At 38.3% G+C, this 12,500-nt stretch overlaps 1 protein-coding gene and 2 non-coding genes across 3 annotated transcripts in view; 2 read left to right on the forward strand and 1 right to left on the reverse strand.

The window, feature by feature from the left end:
- The window catches only part of LOC125029196 (synaptotagmin-like protein 3), a 148,259-nt gene that overhangs the window by 125,838 nt on the left and 9,921 nt on the right, over nt 1-12,500 (forward strand). The window lies entirely within an intron of this gene.
- Trnam-cau lies at nt 828-900 on the forward strand. Its single transcript has one exon. It is a non-coding gene; the product is annotated as a tRNA-Met (tRNA).
- Nucleotides 967-1,038, reverse strand: Trnae-uuc. The gene has a single exon. It is a non-coding gene; the product is annotated as a tRNA-Glu (tRNA).

The following is a 12,500-nucleotide window of genomic DNA, read 5'->3' on the forward strand; positions in this document are numbered from 1 at the left end:
GTGATGGCTCCACTGAAATACACTAGACCACATGGGGATATGTAGCTTCCATTTTGTGATACAATTGTAAATAACCTCTATATGTTAAACACCTTACTTTTTAAATTATAAACTATACTTTTTGATACAAATGCAAACTATGCTTTTTGATAAAAATGCAAACTATACTTTTTGATACAAATGCGGTAGAGAATTTGTCTTTAGGAATGTCTTAAGTCGAATATTTGTTCGTCCTTTGATATTTGTGATATTCTTGTGCGTCATTTTGTGGTTTGTAGTTTGCAGCTGAACTAAGGCTTCTTCGTACAGTTCTAAAGAAATTGTTATTGTTATCTTTCTCTCCTCTCCTTCCCTCCCCTCCCCTTACACTTCCCTTCCTCATTCCCTGTCTCTCTCTTCTTCCCTCCCTCTTCAATTCCATCTCTCTCCGCTCCCTCTCCATTCCCCTTCTCTCTCCCTCTCCATTCCCTGCCCATCCCCATTCCCTCTTCCTTTCCCTTTTACTTCCCCTTTCCCTCCCTCTCACTTATATCACCGAACACCCGGCTTGTATTAACTGAAATGCTTTGTTGCACAAGTGCTTCTGTATTCATGTGTGTCTGTGTGCGTGTACATTCCTGTGTGGAAAAGAAAAAAAAAATCCTTTGTGAAAATGTTAGATTTTCAGCTATTTACGCGCACGAAAACAAGAAGTAATATCGCACTAATCCCAGTGACTAGAAGTTGAAGGGCTGGGTGTTGTCCCAGTGCAGTTTGTTGATATCCGGGAAATTTACGGCTTTCCTAGCTATTCTCCAAAAACTTTATGGTTTACATTAAGTATCATGGCCTCGATGGCGCAGTAGGCAGCGCGTGAGTCTCATAATCTCAAGGTCGTGAGTTCGATCCTCACTCGGGGCAAATTCTTTTGGGTTCATGACTACGTTCAAAGCCACGCACAAATCAAGCCGGGCGGAAAAAAAATCTTTCCCATGCCGGGAATCGAACCCGGGCCTCCTGGGTGAAAGCCAGGTATCCTAGCCACTAGACCACATGGGATTGCATGTACATGAATGTCCGCATATCCTGCTGCCTATCATAAAGAATATTATGCCGTATCTTATACTGCAATAGTACTTGCCATAGATTATACAATCGAGGTGTAAAGTTAGTCATAATCAACTGAAACATGATAGGCACTCAAATTATGAACTACTTTCTTTGCATTGCGAAACAGTATGTTAGGACTCAGTGTAGTTTAAGCCACACACACACACACACACACATACACACACACACACACACACACACACACACACACACACACACACACACACACACACACACACACACACACACACACACACACACACACACGTGTATATATATATACGGATATATAAATGTATAAATGTTATTTAGATGTGTATATATATTTATATATATATATATTTGTATATACTATATTTAAAAAATTATATGCATATATGTATGCAAATATAGAGAAAGAGAGATGTATATATATTTATAAATGTATAGATTTGTGTGTGTGTATATATATATATGTATACCCACACATATGCATTATATATACACACAATACGTATACATACACATGCACGCGCGCGCACGCACACACATATACACTATGTGTGTATATATATATATTTATATAGATAGGTATGTGTGTATATCTATATCTATATATATATCTATCTATCTATCTATCTATCTATATATATATATATAAAGAGAGAGAGAGAGAAAAAAAAAGGAAATACCGTCAGTGCTTTTTTACTTAAACATTGAAAGAAAAAAATTGCTTAAGTATTCATTTCCTCACCATGTGAACATCCGAATGAGAGTTATGGCCATGTTAGAAATATATATTAGAAGATTATCCTTTTTTATCTTTGATGGCAATATACATGGAGTTTCACATAAAAATACGGTTTTAGCTTAGGTCCATTTCCCTTCATTTTTTATTCATTGTATATACTGTCAGATGAAAATGCTATAAAACACCACATGCGGATACTATAAATCACTCCCCAATGGATATGGCTTGACCTTCTTCTCAAGGAAAACTGTAATACAGACTTTTCCTACTTTCTGGAGACACTTGGCCGTAAGCACTGTCGTATGCAACGTGTGTGTGTTTTCCCTCTTTGAAAACGCTTTGAAAACACGACCGTTGGCAGAGGCGATTTCGTTGTTTATTACCTTCGAATAAAAGAACATTCAGATAGTGTGGTTGTCTTGTTATTCGTTTCTCGTTACTAACATCGCCGAAAAGGGTGAACCTCTTAAGTGTGTGTAAGTAGACGCTGGGAAGTGTTGGTGGGTGGAGAAGATGCAGCATGGTATTTTTTTTTTTTTTTTTCTTGGCTATCAACCAACGGTATGTAGCCAAGGTTGATAAGCCAATGGATTCTGTAAGTCAGAGTTTAGTTTTGGGAGAGTTAATATGTAGGGTAAACTCACTCGCTTTGTTGCGGAAGACTTTAAACAGACGTTAATGGTTGTTTTGCTTGACCAGATTAACAACAGTTGGTCTATGTTTTTCAACTGAATGCTGCATTTTTCTTTCTTTTCAACAGCGATACCACAATGTATGACAACCAACGATGATATAATCTATCAAACTTGCTTTCACCAGCCATTTTCCGTGTAATTTGGAGTAAATGTATACCATGTAACCGTGGTTATGCACTTTCAATATTTACCATTGTAAAGTATGCATATTCTTCAAAAGTATGGTTTAGATGGCGCAGTAGGCAGATCATGAATCTCATGATCTCAAGGTCATGAGTTCGATCCTCACTCGGGGCGAAAGGTTTTGAGAACAGGATGAATATGGCACGAAAGGATACATATCGATGCCTAATGCATGGAGGTAGGCAGTCAAGCCACGGTAAACTGAATGACAAATACATAGTTTCAAGTTACATACAAAACGTGGGAGCCTGTATAGTACACATATAAACACAGTAATGTAGGTTCCTCCAATTCCAAATTCACCACTCGGCATCAACCAGTGTGTGAACTGCCAGTGTCGACTCTTGCATTCGGAACACATTCCCCCTACTCGTTATTGTAAGCGTTTCGGATACGAGTCGAAACTGTTGCTTCACATTTCACATTTTCGCAGAGGTGAGTGGTGTACTTGGGAATGGAAAGGATTTTTCGATAACATTTCAACTAAACTTCTTTCATCCATACATTGGACTGACTTGGGCTTCTTTCCATGTATATGTATACCATAGGTCGAGTAATATCGTTTTAGGGGGGGGGAGGGGAGGGGGGTAAAGATGGCATTAGAATTAAAGGTTAGAGAATAAAGGTTGGGGGGTGGGGGGTGATAAGCGAAGTCATAATGAAGGGATAACGCAGACAAATACATAAAAAACCCGCAAAAAATACACATAAAACAACAAACACAGGCAGTCTCACAACCAGACAGACACGCCACCAGACAGACAGATACGGCCTGAAGATCAAACGAAAACACGCGACTGAGCGGTGACTTCCTTCTGTCGTCGGTGTCTTGTGCGTCGACCAATTACGTTGATTTACGGCGAAATGAGGAGCGCCTTTCCCATTTGGAATGCAAATAGGGCACATTTGGGGAAATATTTTGCATTTATTGCAGAACAAAGAGGATGGTCAGAATTGCCAGTGCTTGAGGAGGCGTAACCGGTCGGGTAATGGTGTCATTGTGCTTAGGTGTATTTGTTGTCGTTGTTGTCATTGTTTTTGTTGTGGGATAGATTTGTTGTTTCTGTTACAATTGTTTCTGTTGCCAATGAGGCTAATTGTGTCGAGTCAGAAAGGGTTTATTTATCGAGATACAAAATACATCACTGACTCTCTTATGTAGGGGGTATGTGTAAACACGTAAATGTCTAAAGATACACATACATGTATACAAACACAGGCAATGCACGTCATTTGCTCTTTTTTGTTTTTTTTCTATTAAAGAAAACTTGCTAATCCACTTCTTTTGTGTTACAGGTGAGTAGTGGCGGTGTGTAGGAGGCGGAGGAGGAGGATGGGACGCGAGGTTGAGTGAGTAACGACGTCGCCTTCTCTCTCTCTCTCTCTCTCTCTCTCTCTCTCTCTCTCTCTCTCTCTCTCTCTCTCTCTCTCTCTCTCTCTCTCTCTCTCTCTCTCTCTCTCTCTCTCCTTGTTTTCCTCCCACTCTTCTCTCCTTTTCCTCTCAACCTCGCTACCTAGAAGTTCGCCGACCCAATATTTATATGTTTGCTATATATGCATTTTTTTGCCTTTTGTGGACGGTGGCGCCTGCTGTGGTCGGGGCGCTGTTTTCGGTCCTGCTGTGTGGGCGAGGCTGAAGTTGGCGCTGCAGCCGGTGACTTTGTAGGGCGCGTGCTGGTGGATTCCTTCTCGAAGATGGTGTTACGTGTGTGTGTGTGTGTGTGTGTGTGTGTGTGTGTGTGTGTGTGTGTGTGTGTGTGTGTGTGTGTGTGTGTGTGTGTGTGTGTGCGTTTGCTTGTGCATGTTTGTGTGTGTGTGTGTGTGTGCGTGTGTATGTGTGTGTGTGTGCTTGCGTGTGTGTGTGTGCTTGCATATGCGTGTTTTGTACATGTGTATGTTTATGTGTATGTGTATAAACAGTTTCGTATATATACATGTATGTATTGTAATCAAGTAAATATTCAGTAACATGTACGATTATCTCATGTTACATTACTGGCCCTGCCGAGTATTATAACTGTCACGCTTGCTACTAGCAACAGTTAAATGGATACTTAATGGAAGCGATACACAAGATTGTCACAAGCGATTAGCATTGACAGGCTTTGCCATTAACGGTAATTACAGATTAATGCGTTGATATCGGAGTTAACACGAAGAGGTGCTTATTATATCGCCCGACCGTGTGAGAAAAACTTTGAAAATGGATACACTATAAAGTGCTCGTGATTAGCTTTCGGCAAGCCTTTATGATAAAGTTCATTGTTCGTCAAAGTTAAACGTAGGCAGATAGTAGGGATAATTTAACACCGGTAGATTGATTTCCTGTGAAAGGTCAATAGGGCGGTTTTCGGTTTTCGATCCGCTAATTCATCGTGAAATTATGATTACATTATCTGTGGTTTCAGTTTTCCTCTTGGATGATTGACTGAAGCGATTTTGCAGTTGAGGCTGATTTTCAATTATCAACAGATGAGTTTTGAGGTGAGGAAGAATAAGTTTTAAATTCGCCTATAGAGTTATTACAAAAATGTTTAAATAACTCAATCAGAAAAAAGAGATATAACGAGACTAGTGAAAGCAGAAATTTTATAGGCCTAACTCACACCATTTTGCGTCTCAAGAAAACACGGCCAGTTTGTGTACGTGTGTCAGCACTGAGGCTGATTGACCATCAGCATAACACTCTCGTCAACAGGAAACCACAAGTTCTGTATTTATGTCGGGGAAAACAAGCGATTATTTTGATTAGTGTCATACAACGCGCCATGTCTGATAGAGACGGTTGGTTGCAAGTCGTTCATTGGAAAAAAAGTGATGTGTTTCCTTTCTTTCTTTTCTTTTCTCTTCGTCCCTGTTTTTCGACCGGCGAATGTGTTATTGACCAGAAGGTGGCGCTTAGTGTGTTTATCCCATGAACAAGAAACGGTTTTCAAAGCCGTACGCGACCAGCTTGCAAATTTCGTAATGGGCTGTGGGTGGTTCTCCTCAGCTAGTAGATGAGATGGTAATGGTCTTTGACAAAGGTGATGGATGGTGGTCACTTTGTTTTCGTTTCCTAACATAGAAAACTGACCATAGAATCGGGACAGACTTGTTCAAATGCGTTTGCGGTAATTGTTGGGTGTGGCCAGCGTGTAATTCTATGCAGATGTATTCACAGTTTATAGATAATACAGCGGACTATGTAAGACAAAGTGCGGTTAAATAGCATAAAAGTATTTGTAAACATATTATTGTTTGTAAATAACGAGCAGTTTATGGAAATCTCTTTATTGATGAAAATAGGGTCTTCTGCTTTCAAAATGTTAAAGGGAAAAGTAATTTCATATAGTTATTTACTCTTTGTATATGAATACAATGAAGATAACGTGTTTGTCATTTGCTTAATTATAGCCTGCGTCTCCTGTGCGTGAGAAAATTCCCAGTAATTCGTGGTTGTTAGCATTTGCAGCAGTTTTCTCTCTCTCTTTTTAATATATTTATTTCCGAAAGCAGCTTTCTTTCCCAGCGGAGGAGGAATAAACCTTGACATCTTCCATGTGTGGAATTCGGGGTTTAAAACGACGTCTGGAAAAGAAGAGAAAAGAAGAGAAGGGAATGAGAGAGAGATAAGAAGAAATGAACTTATATTTGAACTTACCCAAATAACCGAACCAAACGATAAAGGTTATTGAAATTGCTTCGTGGTTCAGATTCATTTTACCACTCAATGATATAGAGCAAAAAATCGATACTTTTATTGGCCATTACGTATCATTCGCTTGCTTATCAATCGCTTTAAGATCGTGATTGGCAGATTACTGGCAGGGAAGTCAGGCATCTGTCTTTTAAAAACTTATTAAGGTTAAAGAGAAAGGAAGGAAATTATATTCGTAAGAAAGAAGTTTGTGAAGTTGGTATTTGCATTCATGTTTACTAGAACTTGATTATCAATCTCTTATATATATGTGTGTCTTTATTTATTTATGTTGTATAAATGATTTTGTGTATGTGTTTGTGTGCATGCGTCTATCTATATGCGTGTTTATGTGTATGGCAATTCACCATTCAGTCACACAGATGCGCCCATACATCTGTACACACCCTCATGCGTCGAACGATCTTAATACAAACATGAAAAGGACGTAGAATCAACGCATCAAACAAAAATGAACAGAAGAATCAATAGTGTCAGAGCAAGACCTTGAGATGGAACAATAGATCAATAAAGGCTGAGGTTCGTCATTGTGAGACATGTTGACGAAAGCAGCTGGAGGAGGTAGGCCTACTCAGGGCATACTGACTCCTTGGGCCTATCCACGTGGTTCCAGTACAGGGAGGGATAAAAAACTCTCGACATACCCAATAATACCTTAGAGGCATTCGTGAACGTAAACAGTGAGATATATATATATATATATATAGAGAGAGAGAGAGAGATAATGTGTGTATGTGTGTGTATGTATGTATGTATATGTGTATGTGTGTATGTGTGTATGTGTGTATGTGTGTATGTGTGTATGTGTGTATGTGTGTATGTGTGTATGTGTGTATGTGTGTATGTGTGTATGTGTGTATGTGTGTATGTGTGTATGTGTGTATGTGTGTATGTGTGTATGTGTGTATGTGTGTATGTGTGTATGTGTGTATGTGTGTATGTGTGTATGTGTGTATGTGTGTATGTGTGTATGTGTGTATGTGTGTATGTGTGTATGTGTGTATGTGTGTATGTGTGTATGTGTGTATGTGTGTATGTGTGTATGTGTGTATGTGTGTATGTGTGTATGTGTGTATGTGTGTATGTGTGTATGTGTGTATGTGTGTATGTGTGTATGTGTGTATGTGTGTATGTGTGTATGTGTGTATGTGTGTATGTGTGTATGTGTGTATGTGTGTATGTGTGTATGTGTGTATGTGTGTATGTGTGTATGTGTGTATGTGTGTATGTGTGTATGTGTGTATGTGTGTATGTGTGTATGTGTGTATGTGTGTATGTGTGTATGTGTGTATGTGTGTATGTGTGTATGTGTGTATGTGTGTATGTGTGTATGTGTGTATGTGTGTATGTGTGTATGTGTGTATGTGTGTATGTGTGTATGTGTGTATGTGTGTATGTGTGTATGTGTGTATGTGTGTATGTGTGTATGTGTGTATGTGTGTATGTGTGTATGTGTGTATGTGTGTATGTGTGTATGTGTGTATGTGTGTATGTGTGTATGTGTGTATGTGTGTATGTGTGTATGTGTGTATGTGTGTATGTGTGTATGTGTGTATGTGTGTATGTGTGTATGTGTGTATGTGTGTATGTGTGTATGTGTGTATGTGTGTATGTGTGTATGTGTGTATGTGTGTATGTGTGTATGTGTGTATGTGTGTATGTGTGTATGTGTGTATGTGTGTATGTGTGTATGTGTGTATGTGTGTATGTGTGTATGTGTGTATGTGTGTATGTGTGTATGTGTGTATGTGTGTATGTGTGTATGTGTGTATGTGTGTATGTGTGTATGTGTGTATGTGTGTATGTGTGTATGTGTGTATGTGTGTATGTGTGTATGTGTGTATGTGTGTATGTGTGTATGTGTGTATGTGTGTATGTGTGTATGTGTGTATGTGTGTATGTGTGTATGTGTGTATGTGTGTATGTGTGTATGTGTGTATGTGTGTATGTGTGTATGTGTGTATGTGTGTATGTGTGTATGTGTGTATGTGTGTATGTGTGTATGTGTGTATGTGTGTATGTGTGTATGTGTGTATGTGTGTATGTGTGTATGTGTGTATGTGTGTATGTGTGTATGTGTGTATGTGTGTATGTGTGTATGTGTGTATGTGTGTATGTGTGTATGTGTGTATGTGTGTATGTGTGTATGTGTGTATGTGTGTATGTGTGTATGTGTGTATGTGTGTATGTGTGTATGTGTGTATGTGTGTATGTGTGTATGTGTGTATGTGTGTATGTGTGTATGTGTGTATGTGTGTATGTGTGTATGTGTGTATGTGTGTATGTGTGTATGTGTGTATGTGTGTATGTGTGTATGTGTGTATGTGTGTATGTGTGTATGTGTGTATGTGTGTATGTGTGTATGTGTGTATGTGTGTATGTGTGTATGTGTGTATGTGTGTATGTGTGTATGTGTGTATGTGTGTATGTGTGTATGTGTGTATGTGTGTATGTGTGTATGTGTGTATGTGTGTATGTGTGTATGTGTGTATGTGTGTATGTGTGTATGTGTGTATGTGTGTATGTGTGTATGTGTGTATGTGTGTATGTGTGTATGTGTGTATGTGTGTATGTGTGTATGTGTGTATGTGTGTATGTGTGTATGTGTGTATGTGTGTATGTGTGTATGTGTGTATGTGTGTATGTGTGTATGTGTGTATGTGTGTATGTGTGTATGTGTGTATGTGTGTATGTGTGTATGTGTGTAGAGAGCGAAGAGAGAGAGAGAGAGAGAGCAGGAGAGAGACGAGGGAAGGGGGAGGGGGAGGGGAGCGGTGGAGGGGGAGGAGGGCGGAGTGAGAGAAGGAGGGATGGAGGGAGGGAGAGAGAAGAGGGAGAGAGGGAGAGAGGGGGAGAGAGGAGAAGGGAGAGAGGGAGAGAGGGAGAGAAGGAGAAAGAGAGAAGAGAGAAGAGAGAGAGAGAGAGAAGAGAGAGAGAGAGAGATATAGAGAGGGAGAGAGAGAGAGAGAGCGAGAGAGAGGAGAGAAGAGATAATAGCGAAAGACATGATTGTTCGATAAAAGCGTCATCTCACATTCAAAATACCTCTCCTTTCCTTCCTCTATTATTGTTTTGTTATGAAATAGTCATTATAATTATTAAGATTATCTGTATAGTATATACTATGCCCTCTATTCCTGTATATAGCCCCCCTTAACCCGCTTCTTATATTTACGGTTTACAAGGAAATTGTTTTTTTTTTATGGTGTTGAATAAATAATTTATAATCATGGGTGGTTAAGCAAAAAACACTGAGATGCGATCGTTATATCTTGTTTTTTTCTTGTACTACTTTTATATTTTTTAAATCTCTTTCTTCCTCTTTTCTTACCATCCTCTTTCGGCTTTACATTACTGTTAGATATCAGTCAACGTTGTAATAAAAAAAAAAATATAATTATTTCTTTAATGTTCGCCTCTTGTCACATCCTCCTCCCCCCCCCCCCCCTCCACTTCCCATCTTTTCTCACCCCTCCAGCTCCCCTGTTCTATTAACCGTTCCTTCCTCTTACCCGCCCTCCCCCTCCTCCTCCTCCTCCTCCTCCCTACCCATAATGCTCTAGCGGGAGAGGTCATGACCTTCGACCTCGCTGTGCCACCTCGGAATACTCTGCCGTCATCGTAACCTCCTCTCTTTCTTCTCTTTCGCTCTTGCCTTTTCTCGCTTGTCTGTTTCTGTGACTGATATTCTGTCCATGTCTATCGGTTTGTCTTGCTGTCTCTCTCTGTATATTTCTATCTCTTTAAGTTTTGCCACTTACACGGTTGTATGTGTCTGTGTGCTGTATGTATGTGTGTTAAAATTAAGTATTATGTGTGATATGTGAATATAAAGGCATATTTGACTATTAAATTATATACATATATTAATATAACCGGTATTTGTGTGTGTGTGGGTTTTACTAACATATATAAATAATACATATAAATCCTATAAATACATAAAATATCTATTGGTGTATATGTATGTAAGTATATGTCTTCTATATAGTACATATGAAATATATTAAATATATATAATATATATAATAGTGTGTGTAAGTGTGGTAATGGAGTCGTGTGTATGTTTGTATGATGTGTGTGTGTGGTGTGTGTGTGTGAGTGTGGTAGTGTTGTGTGTGTGTGTGTGTGTGTGTGTGTGTGTGTGTGTGGGGTGTGTTGTGTGTGTGTGTTAGTGAGTGTGTGTGTGATGTGTGTGTGTGTGTATTGAAAAAAACTACAATGAACAAACTAGAATTGTGCATTGAGAGGTAGCAACACATAGAGTGTTTTTACCTTGACCAGACACCACACACACACACATACACACACACACACGCACGCGCGCATATAACATATATAAATAATAAAATATACATATATGCTTAATATATAATATATGTATATATACTACAAATATATGTAAATATATGGTACTGTGTGTAATCAATTCATAATGTAATATATATATGTTTATATTATTGTGTTGTGTGTGTGTGTGTGTGGTGTGTTGTGTGTGTGTGTGTGTTGTGTGTGTGTGTGTGGTGTGTGTGTGTGTGTGTGTATATGGTAAAAAAACCTACAATGAACAAACTAGATTTGTGCATTGAGTGGGTAATCAACAACACGATAGATGTTTTACCTCTTACCATACACACACACATCACACGCCGCGCACCCAGCCCAACTCCACAATATATATATACACATATATGCAAATATATATATTTAAAGTATATATATACATATATGTAAATATATGACTGTATGTAAGCAATTCATATGTGTAATCATATATAGTATTTATATTGTATCATAAGGTGTGTGTGGTTGATGTGTGTTATGTGTTTGCGTGGTGAGTGTGGTGTTGTTTGTGTGTGTGAGTGTGTTGTGTGTGTGTGTGTGTGTGTGTGTGTTGCATTTGTGTGTGGTATGTGTTGTGGTTATGTATAAACATATATATAAATATATATGTATATGTATAGATATGTATGTACATATATATGTGTGTGTGTGTGCGCGTGCGCGCGTGTATGTGTATGTAATGTATATTTATGTATATAAATGTAAGAATTGTATGTGTATATATATATAACAAGTATATAAATGTATATACGGTAATATTTATATCTATAGTGTTACATATAATTATTTCTATATAATAAATATATGTAATAGATATGTCTATATATGAAGCCCCACCAACACACACACGTGTGGGTGTGTAGGGGAGAGTAGTGTTGTGGTGAATACATATGTATACCCATATTTTCGTCTCTATGCCATTTCCTCTCCCCCCTGCCCCCCCACCCTTCCACATTGCCCGTTACTCCCCATTTTTTGTCTAAATTCTCCACTTCATAGTTTTGATTATTTCTTGTTTTATTAATTTATATTTCGTCGCTATAAATAAAGAATAGTTCACGTTCTTTTATCTTGGTGAATATTTCCCCCCCCGTCACTTACGAAAGTACAGAAGGTAATCGGAAGAAAAGGGACAGAAAGATTAGTAGAGTAATAGAGAGAAATGAATTAATTAAAAAAGAACAGGAAAAACAAATAATTAAATGAATTATGAAAGGAAAAAAAAAACGGAGTAATGGATAAGAAACACAGGAAAGACAGATAGGATGAAAAGGTGGTGATAAGAAGTTTACAACTCGTTTTAAAGATAGTTCAAGTGGTGAGTCTTGGAGTTAATACACGTGTTGTATATGATATAGGGGGAGATTGCTGGCGCAAAATGAATAGACGATTACAACACATCGGCATTTTAACGAGGCTTTTACAGTTTCAAGATCTCTGTCTGTTGTTTTCTAGACTCTTCGCTGTTGAAATCTTTGGTCCACAGCTTTTCTCTAATATGTATATATATTATATATAGATAGATAGATAATAGATATGATATATACATAGACACACACACACACACACACAACACACACACACACTCACACACACACACACACACACCCATTATATATATATATAATATATATATATATTAGTTTATTTATTTATATATATATTTGTCTCTCTCTCTCCCCTTTTTCCCCTCTCTCTCTCACTCTCTCTCTTCTCTGCGTCTCTCCTCTTCTCTCTCTCATACTCTCTCTCTCTCTCT

This window comes from Penaeus chinensis, chromosome 9, assembly GCF_019202785.1.
Source record: "Penaeus chinensis breed Huanghai No. 1 chromosome 9, ASM1920278v2, whole genome shotgun sequence".
NCBI lineage: Eukaryota > Metazoa > Arthropoda > Malacostraca > Decapoda > Penaeidae > Penaeus > Penaeus chinensis.